Source organism: Humulus lupulus, chromosome 3, assembly GCF_963169125.1.
Source record: "Humulus lupulus chromosome 3, drHumLupu1.1, whole genome shotgun sequence".
Classification (NCBI taxonomy): Eukaryota; Viridiplantae; Streptophyta; class Magnoliopsida; order Rosales; family Cannabaceae; genus Humulus; species Humulus lupulus.
The window spans coordinates 251894410-251903738 of NC_084795.1; the positions used below are offsets into that span (position 1 = coordinate 251894410).

The 9329-nt window shown below is 31.2% G+C and overlaps 1 non-coding gene across 1 annotated transcript; it reads right to left on the reverse strand.

Annotated features, from left to right (window-relative positions):
• Nucleotides 1-3491: 3491 nt before the first annotated feature.
• LOC133827890 (small nucleolar RNA R71) lies at nt 3492-3598 on the reverse strand. The gene has a single exon (XR_009890539.1). It is a non-coding gene; the product is annotated as a small nucleolar RNA R71 (small nucleolar RNA).
• Between the last annotated feature and the right edge of the window lie 5731 nt (nt 3599-9329).

A 9329-nucleotide genomic window follows, 5' to 3' on the forward strand; every position in this document is an offset into this window, starting at 1 on the left:
ATATGGCTCAAGGATAATAGCAACCTACCTGGTACTCTCGACCGAGCTTGAGCTCGGGGACCAGGAAATTCCCCTATCTTCTGATAAACTGGGGGAGTCCCATCTCTATAAGTGGGATGATAACTCTACAAAATAGAGTTATTTTACCACTTTTTATGTGCTAATTGTTGCTTAATTCTTGAGTTTTTAATTGATTTATTAAGTTTTTAAGTAATTTTGAATTTATTAGGTTTATTTTGATTTTATATATTTTTATATGTTTTTATAGATATTTTATTATATTATGTTGTAATTTAATTATGAAATTTGTATTGTCAAGTTAGAAGTTAAAAGTGTAATTCTTTTGAACTTAAATGCTATATTAAATTAAGTTATAATCAATATTTTCAAATAATTAATATGATTTATTTATAATTGAAAATATTTGATGGTTATTTAATTTATTTTCATCTTGTAGGAATTATGTTGTATGCTTGAAAAAAGAAGAGAAAAGAAAATAAAAGTGGCATTTATGAAGAGAAAATAGCAAAATGTGGCAAGACCCATCTCCTTCAGCAGGCCCACTCCAAGGCCCACGCCTACCAGCCGTACGGCCCAGAGCCCTCCTATGCACTCCCAGCTGCATCAACAAGAGCACTCAGCATTTCCTCCTTGCCGCCACCTGTCCCATCTCCTCATCACAAAGCATCACCTCTCCAACCATTTGCTCTCTGCCGAAACTAAATTTCAAGTTGAAATAATCAACTCCCATTTAGCTTGAAAAAGATCAGCCTCCCTTCAACTCTTGGCCCAAGCAATTCGGCCCAACATCACTTGCCTCCTGCCCAACCCGTCCGTACGGCCCAGCCTGTTTTCTCCCTCTGCCCAATTGCACGGCAGCCGCCTGTCTAGCCACATATAATTATCTTGAGCCCACAATGTCCCCTATGACAAAAATGCCAACTTTTTACCCTTTTGTCTACACATTTTCACCACAATATCATCATTACACTCTATAATTTACCTCTACATACCATATTTATTTTATTTAATTAATCTAATCAATTTAATTAATTTAAATTGATTATTTTAATAATCTCACTTTGGCTATAAATATGGACTTTCAAGACCATTTTAGGGTGCTTAATTTTGGTTACCATCTTTTTTCTCTCATTTTCTCTCTACCATTCTATCTTCCATTTGGGTTTTTCAAGAGCATTTTGCAAGTATGTATGTCTTTTATTTTGTAATTTCTACTCTAGTTATGTGCTTCTAATCTTTTTCATAAGATTATTAAGATCATGATGAAGCAACTTGTAACTAGGTAATATTTATGTTGTATGTTGATTTCCCTTGTAATACAACAAAGTTTATGGATTTTTCTTCTACATATATTTCTTTCATATTAAATATCTTGTATTTTAGATTGTTAGAACATATTTACACTTTGTTCTTCATTAGTGCATAAACATAATATTCTTTGTGTAAGGTGTGTCATTAAATTGTACACATCCATGCTTAGAACAAAAATATTATGTTTTGCCTTATAAATAATGTTCATTGATTTATTTGTTATTTCATTAGATTGATTTACACTAAATGCTTTGAAATTATAATTTTGAAAAGTGAAGAAAAATCCTATCCTTTTATAAGAAATTTGTGTTTAAAATTATAAATCTTTTTTTGAAAAATGATAGTTTAAATTATTTTAACTATCACTAAAACTTGGGAATCAATATACTAATAAATATTATTAAACTTACATTTTGTGGATTCTAGTATCTTAATAATCTTTTCTTTTAATACTTATTTTCAACTCATTATTGGTTTATTTTCATTATCTTAAATAGCTTTATTTTTCAATCTTTTATTTTATGTTCATTAAAACTTATCAATCTTTGGAACTAGGTTAGAATTTATTACTTTTGATTTAAAATAGTTTCATTTTCGATTTTAGACAACTCCTTTGGGTTCGACATCCTTGCTTACGATCACTATTCTATATGGACGATTCGTGCGCTTGCGATATATAAATTTTTAAACATACCCGTTTTGGGTCCATCAAGTTTTTGGAGCCGTTGCCGGGGAGTTGCAAGAGAAAATAAACGAATTTATCTCAAGGTTAGTGAATTATTCTACTAGTTATTTTAATTTTTTTACACTTAAAAAAAAACTAAAAAATATATATCTATAAAATCTAAAAAAAAAAAAGATAAAAAGAAATTTGGGACGGTTCAACCACCCATAAAAAAATATATACTTATATTTATATTTATTGTTTTTTTTTTAGTTGACGGCACTTGTGCCTCCTATCTATCCTTTTAATTTTTATAGTCGATGGCACTTGTGCCTCCTAATTTTGTTATAATTTTGTTGTAATTTTTTTTTTTATATCTTTGTTAATTGATGGCACTTGTGCCTCTTGACATTTGTTGTAATTTTTTTTATTTATATTGTTGTAATTTTTATTTTATTTAATTTCCGCAAATTACTAGTTGATGGCAATTTTGCCTCCTAGCTAGTTGATGGCAATTTTTGCCTCCTAGTCTTCTATCTTATGTTTTAGTTGATGGCACTTGTGCCTCCTAATTTTTATCTTAATTTTGTTATGGTTGATGGCATGCTATGCATCCCTACTCTTGCTTAAATTTTAGTCTTATTTAATTTTTGCCTTATTTTTCTTTGTCTTCTTTAATATTTTAGTGTTACATTGTGAAAAATACTTGAAAAAAAAAAAAGAAACCTAAATCTTGTCCTTTCACCATAAGCAATTTTTGCTTAAAGGAAATTTGAACAAAATTCCCATCCGCCTCTACTAATTAACCTCGGGGAGTTGTTAGTAGTGCGCGAGTAAGTGGAATCAAATAGGCCTGGGGACAAGTAAACCATAAGAATTATATTGTTGTGAAATCTCTAAAAATTCTAAGTATGCTCTGTGGTTGCGGTTTTAACTGATCTTCCACATCAGAAAATTGCTTGTTTGAGATTATCATTGTTGCCTTGTTTGTGAAAATTGTATGCATCATTGGGAACGTAACTCTAAAAAACGATTAGTAAAAAGACGTTTATCTTTGTTTGAAATTGAAAGTGTTAGTAAAAATTTGAGCATCATGGAACCTATTGCTAATCCTGTTGATGAAAATGTTGTGCCTGAAAAAACTTTGCTTGAATATTTTGCACCTATTTCATCTAATGCTCCCTCATGCATTGTTTTACCTACTACTTCTGCTACTCATTTTGAGCTTAAACCCGCAATCATTCAATTATTGCCATCTTTTTATGGGTTAGATAGAGAGGATCCTTACATGCATGTCAAAGATTTCTTAGAAATTTGCTCAACATTTAAATTTCAAAATTTTTCTGATGAGTCGGTCAAACTAAGATTGTTCCCTTTTTCATTAAAAGACAAATCAAAAGCTTGGTTAAATTCCCTTCCCACGGGGTCTATAACTACATGGGATCAACTTTATAATAAATTCTTACTGAAATTTTTTCCTATGTCTAAAACTGATAGTCTAAGGAGAGAAATCTCCGAGTTTTTTCAAAAAGATAATGAAGAGTTTTATGAATGTTGGGAAAGATTTAAAGATTTATTATTAAAATGTTCTCATCATGGTTTTGAAAAATGGAGACTTGTAAAATATTTTTATGATGGTTTGACTCCCTCTAATCGTCAAATGATTCAATCTATGCATACTGGAAAATTTTTAAAATTTCAAGGACAAGAGGCATGGGATGCCCTTGAAGATTTATCTGTCAATTCACAACAATGGAATTATTTTGATCCTAGGTCTAGGTCAACCAATTCACCAAAAAGAGGAGGAAGGTATGAAGTAAAAGAAGAATTAGACTTAAGAACATCCTTAGACAAATTAGCGAGAAAAGTAGAAGCTTTAGCCATAAGCCAAACTATAAACTCTCCAATTCAACCACGAAAAGATGTTTGTTCTATATGTTCTAGTCCGTGCCATAATGCCCAATCTTGTCCTTCCTACCAAGAAGCCTTTTCTGAGGAGGCCAATGCTCTTCATTCTTATGGGAAACCAAATGATAGCCCATTTTCGTCCACCTACAATCCAAATTGGAGAAACCATCCGAACTTTTCATGGAGACAAAACCAACCCCAAATGAATCAAGGGCACCAATACAACACACAAAACCAAGCTCATGCCCCACAAAATCAACCATATCCGCAACAAAGAAAACCTTCCTTAGAAGATACTTTACAACAATTTATGCAATCCACCCAACAAATCCTACAAAATCAATCTCAATCTATTACCAAACTCGAGACACAAGTAGGACAACTCGCCACTGCTTTAGCTGATAGAGAAAAAGGAACATTCCCTAGTCAACCTATCCCTAATCCAAAAGGTCAATATGAGATAGGAAAGTCTAGTCATAATGGATAAGTCAAATCAATTTCAACTCTTAGGTCTGGAAAGAAAATTTTCAGACCCGATTACATACCCGAGGTTGAAAACGAAAAAGAAAAAGAAAAGAGTCAGCCTTCTAGTTCTAATCTCAATGACTCATCAAACAAAGAAATTCCAATTCATCCTTTCATTCCAAAAGCCCCATTCCCACAAAGATTGCTTCCAATTAAAAAAGGCGGCCAATATAATGACATCTTAGAAGTTTTTAAACAAGTTAGTATCAACATCCCTTTCTTAGATGCCATTAAACAAATTCCTGCCTACTCCAAATTTTTAAAGGATCTTTGTACTGTTAAAAGAAATACTAATGTTCCTAAAAAGGCGTTTTTAACTGAACAAGCTAGTTCCATTATTCAATATAAGAGTCTTGTTAAATATAAAGATCCTGGGTGTCCCACAATTTCATGCATTATTGGTGATCATTTTATTAACAAAGCTTTACTTGATTTGGGTGCTAATGTGAATTTATTGCCTTATTCTGTTTATAAGCAACTTGGTCTTGGTGAGCTAAAACCTACCTCTATAACTCTTCAATTAGCCGATCGTTCTGTGAAAATTCCGAGAGGCATTATAGAGGATGTTTTGATAAAAGTTGATAAATTTTATTTTTCTGTTGACTTCATTGTTCTTGATACTCAACCTGTAGAAAACATGCATGCTCAAATTCCTATCATTCTAGGTAGACCATTCTTAGCTACATCTAATGCAATCATAAATTGTCGTAATGGTGTTTTGAAATTATCTTTTGGAAATATGACTGTTGAATTGAATGTATTTAATGTGGTTAAATCTGTTGAGTGTGAAGAAGTACATGAAGTTAACATGATAGATAGCATATGTGAAGATGATGGAAATGACTTACTGGACTTTTGTGAAAAATACTTTGGTATGAACTTGCATGTTGATGACTCTAATGATGATGTGAATTCTTTGGTAGAGTCTATACCCTTGAATGAAACCAAAGTTGAACCTTTTTCACCCTTAGATCATGTTCAATCAATTTCTGAGTCTCCAAAGTTAGACCTTAAACCTTTACCAGAAAATTTAAAATATGCTTTTCTAGGAGAATCTGAAACCTTACCTGTTATCATAGCATCTGCTTTAGATAAAGAACAAGAAGATAAATTGTTAGATGTCCTTAGAAAACATAAAGAAGCCATAGGTTGGACCATTGAAGACATTAAAGGAATTAGCCCATCCATATGTATGCATAGAATCCATCTAGAAGAGAATGCTAAAACCTCTCGGGAATGTCAAAGAAGGCTAAATCCAAATATGAAAGAAGTAGTTAGAGAAGAGGTCATAAAATTGTTAGACGTAGGTATCATTTACCCTATTTCTGATAGTCAATGGGTTAGTCCAGTTCAAGTTGTGCCTAAGAAGTCTGGGATCACAGTTGTTGAAAATGAGAAAAATGAATTAATCCCTACTAGAGTACAAACGGGGTGGAGAGTGTGCATAGATTATAGAAAGTTGAATAATGTTACTAGAAAAGATCATTTTCCATTACCTTTTATTGATCAAATGCTTGAACGATTAGCTGGCCATGCATATTATTGTTTTCTTGATGGGTATTCGGGATATAACCAAATCCCCATTGCCCCAGAAGATCAAGAAAAGACTACATTTACATGCCCTTTTGGGACTTTTGCCTATCGTCGCATGCCTTTTGGATTATGTAATGCACCCGCGACTTTTCAAAGATGTATGATTTCGATTTTTTCTGGCATGGTTGAAAGATTTCTTGAAGTATTTATGGATGATTTTTCTGTGTTCGGTTCCTCTTTTGATGAATGTTTGCACCATCTTTCACTTGTTTTAATTCGTTGCAAAGAGAAAAACCTTGTGCTTAACTGGGAAAAATGTCATTTTATGGTTAAAAAATGAATTGTTTTAGGTCATGTAATCTCATCTGATGGAATAGAAGTTGATAAAGCTAAAGTTGATCTTATTTCAAAACTTCCCCCACCTAAAACTGTGAAAGAAATTAGATCATTCTTAGGCCATGCCGGTTTTTATAGAAGATTTATAAAAGACTTTAGCAAAATTTCTCGGCCTTTATGTCATTTACTTGGAAAAGAAAATGTTTTCGTCTTTGATAATAATTGCCATGTTGCCTTTGAAAAATTAAAACATTTGTTGACTACTGCACCCATTATTCGACCTCCTGATTGGAAAATACCTTTTGAAATAATGTGTGATGCTTCTGATTATGCTATAGGTCTGTCTTAGGACAAAGACTTGAAAAAATACCTCATGTAATTTACTATGCTAGCAAAACTTTAAATGATGCTCAATTAAATTATTCCACAACCGAAAAAGAATTGCTTGCTGTTGTTTTTGCATTGGAGAAATTTAGATCTTATTTGTTAGGATCTAAAATTATTGTCTATTCTGATCATGCTGCATTAAAATATCTCTTATCGAAAAAAGATGCTAAGTCTCGTTTGATCCGTTGGATCCTGCTTTTACAAGAATTCGACTTAGAAATACGTGATAAAAAAGGATCTGAAAATGTTGTTGCTGATCATTTATCTAGACTAGTTGTTGAAACTATACATGATTCCACTCCTATCACTGAAACTTTTCCTGATGAACAATTGATGTATATTTCTTCATTACCTTGGTATGCTGATATTGTTAATTATTTGGTCACTAAAGAAATATCATCTCATTGGTCTAAGCATGATAAATCTAAATTTTATTCTGAGGTGAAAAATTTTATTTGGGATGATCCTTACTTGTTTAAATATTGCCCTGATCAAATAATTAGAAGATGCATTCCAAATTGTGACCAATCTAAAATCATATCTTTTTGTCATGATCATGCATGTGGAGGACATTTTAGTGGTAAGAAAACAGCTGCTAAAGTTTTACAATGTGGTTTTTATTGGCCTACTATCTTTCATGATACATACGTTTATTGTAAAGCTTGTGAACGTTGCCAAAAGTTAGGAAGTTTAACTAAAAGAAACATGATGCCTTTAAATCCTATTCTTATTATTGACATATTTGATGTTTGGGGCATTGATTTTATGGGACCATTTCCTAACTCTTTTGGTAATCTTTATATTCTTGTTGGAGTTGATTATGTGTCTAAATGGGTTGAAGCTATTGCATGCCACACTAATGACCACAAAGTTGTGCTTCGGTTTTTGAAAGAAAATATATTTTCCCGTTTTGGTTCACCACGTGCTATAATTAGTGATAACGGTACACATTTTTGTATAGGCCATTTGAACATTTGATGAAACAATATGGCATTACACATAAAGTCTCAACACCATATCACCCACAAACTAGTGGTCAAGTTGAAGTGTCTAATAGGGAAGTTAAGCACATTTTAGAAAAAAACTGTGAATCCAACTAGGAAAGATTGGTCCTTAAGACTCACTGATGCATTATGGGCATATCGTACCGCGTACAAAACACCCATTGGCATGTCACCCTTCAGACTTGTGTATGGGAAGGCATGCCATTTACCTGTTGAGTTGGAACATAGAGCCTTCTGGGCAATTAAGCAGTTAAACTTTTCTTTAGACAAAGCAGGTGAGAAACGAAAGCTTCAACTCAATGAACTAGACGAAATTAGGAATGATGCATATGACTATTCAAAAAAGTATAAGGATCGCATAAAATTTTACCATGATAAAAATATTTTGAGAAAAGATTTTTATCCAGGTCAGAAAGTCCTTTTATACAACTCTCGTTTGCATTTATTCCCGGGAAAGTTACGCTCTAGGTGGTCCGGTCCTTACATTGTTCGTATTGTTTTTCCACATGGAGCTATTGAAATTAAAAATCCTAAAAATGGTGATATATTTAAAGTTAATGGACAAAAATTAAAACCATTTTTAGAATTAAAAACTGATGAAGTAGATGAGATACTCCTTGAGGACCCTGTTTACCATGCTCTTTGATTCTTGTGTGATCTTGATAACTTGTGTTTTATTTGTATTGTTGTTTTATATGTGATTTAATTTTTGTTAGTTGTATCTTGTTCTCTCTTCGCAATGCACAATATCGAGGTACGACCATTCTAAACTTTACACTCTTGTCAATTTTAATTTATATTTATATTTTGACACATTGAGGACAATGCTTAAATTAAGTTTGGGGGTATCGAGTTTTATTGTGTTTGTTTTGTGTTTTATTTATATTATTTATGTTTGTTTGAAAGAAAAAAAAACAAATTTATGTTGTTGTTTTGTTATTTTTTTTTATTTATTTGTTCATTTTCATAAAAATTCAAAAAAAAAAAATTTTAAAAAAAAAAATAATAATAAAATTTGGTGATATTTTTCATTTTCAATGATAAAAATCTTGATTGAGTTTGAGTTTAGTTCTCTTAAAAATATGAATAATTCTTAAGCTTCGTTTTTAATTATAGGGTCAATTTTGATTATAACAAAAATTACATTTTTCATAACAAAAACATTCTTATTTCCTATAAGTTTAAGTGAAAAATAATTTTAATGAAAACATATTTTCTAAAAGCAAAATTGACAATTTAATTAATTACATAAGCTTAACTTTTATTCATAATAATTTATGAGATTTATTTTCATTGTGCAATTTTTGAGAAAATCATTTTTATATCACCAATAAAAATAAAAAAAAATGTTTGTTTTAATTTTTCTTTTGCTTGAGGACTAGCAAAACTTTAAGTTTGGGGGTGTGATAACTCTACAAAATAGAGTTATTTTACCACTTTTTATGTGCTAATTGTTGCTTAATTCTTGAGTTTTTAATTGATTTATTAAGTTTTTAAGTAATTTTGAATTTATTAGGTTTATTTTGATTTTATATATTTTTATATGTTTTTATAGATATTTTATTATATTATGTTGTAATTTAATTATATGAAATTTGTATTGTCAAGTTAGAAGTTAAAAGTGTAATTCTTTTGAACTT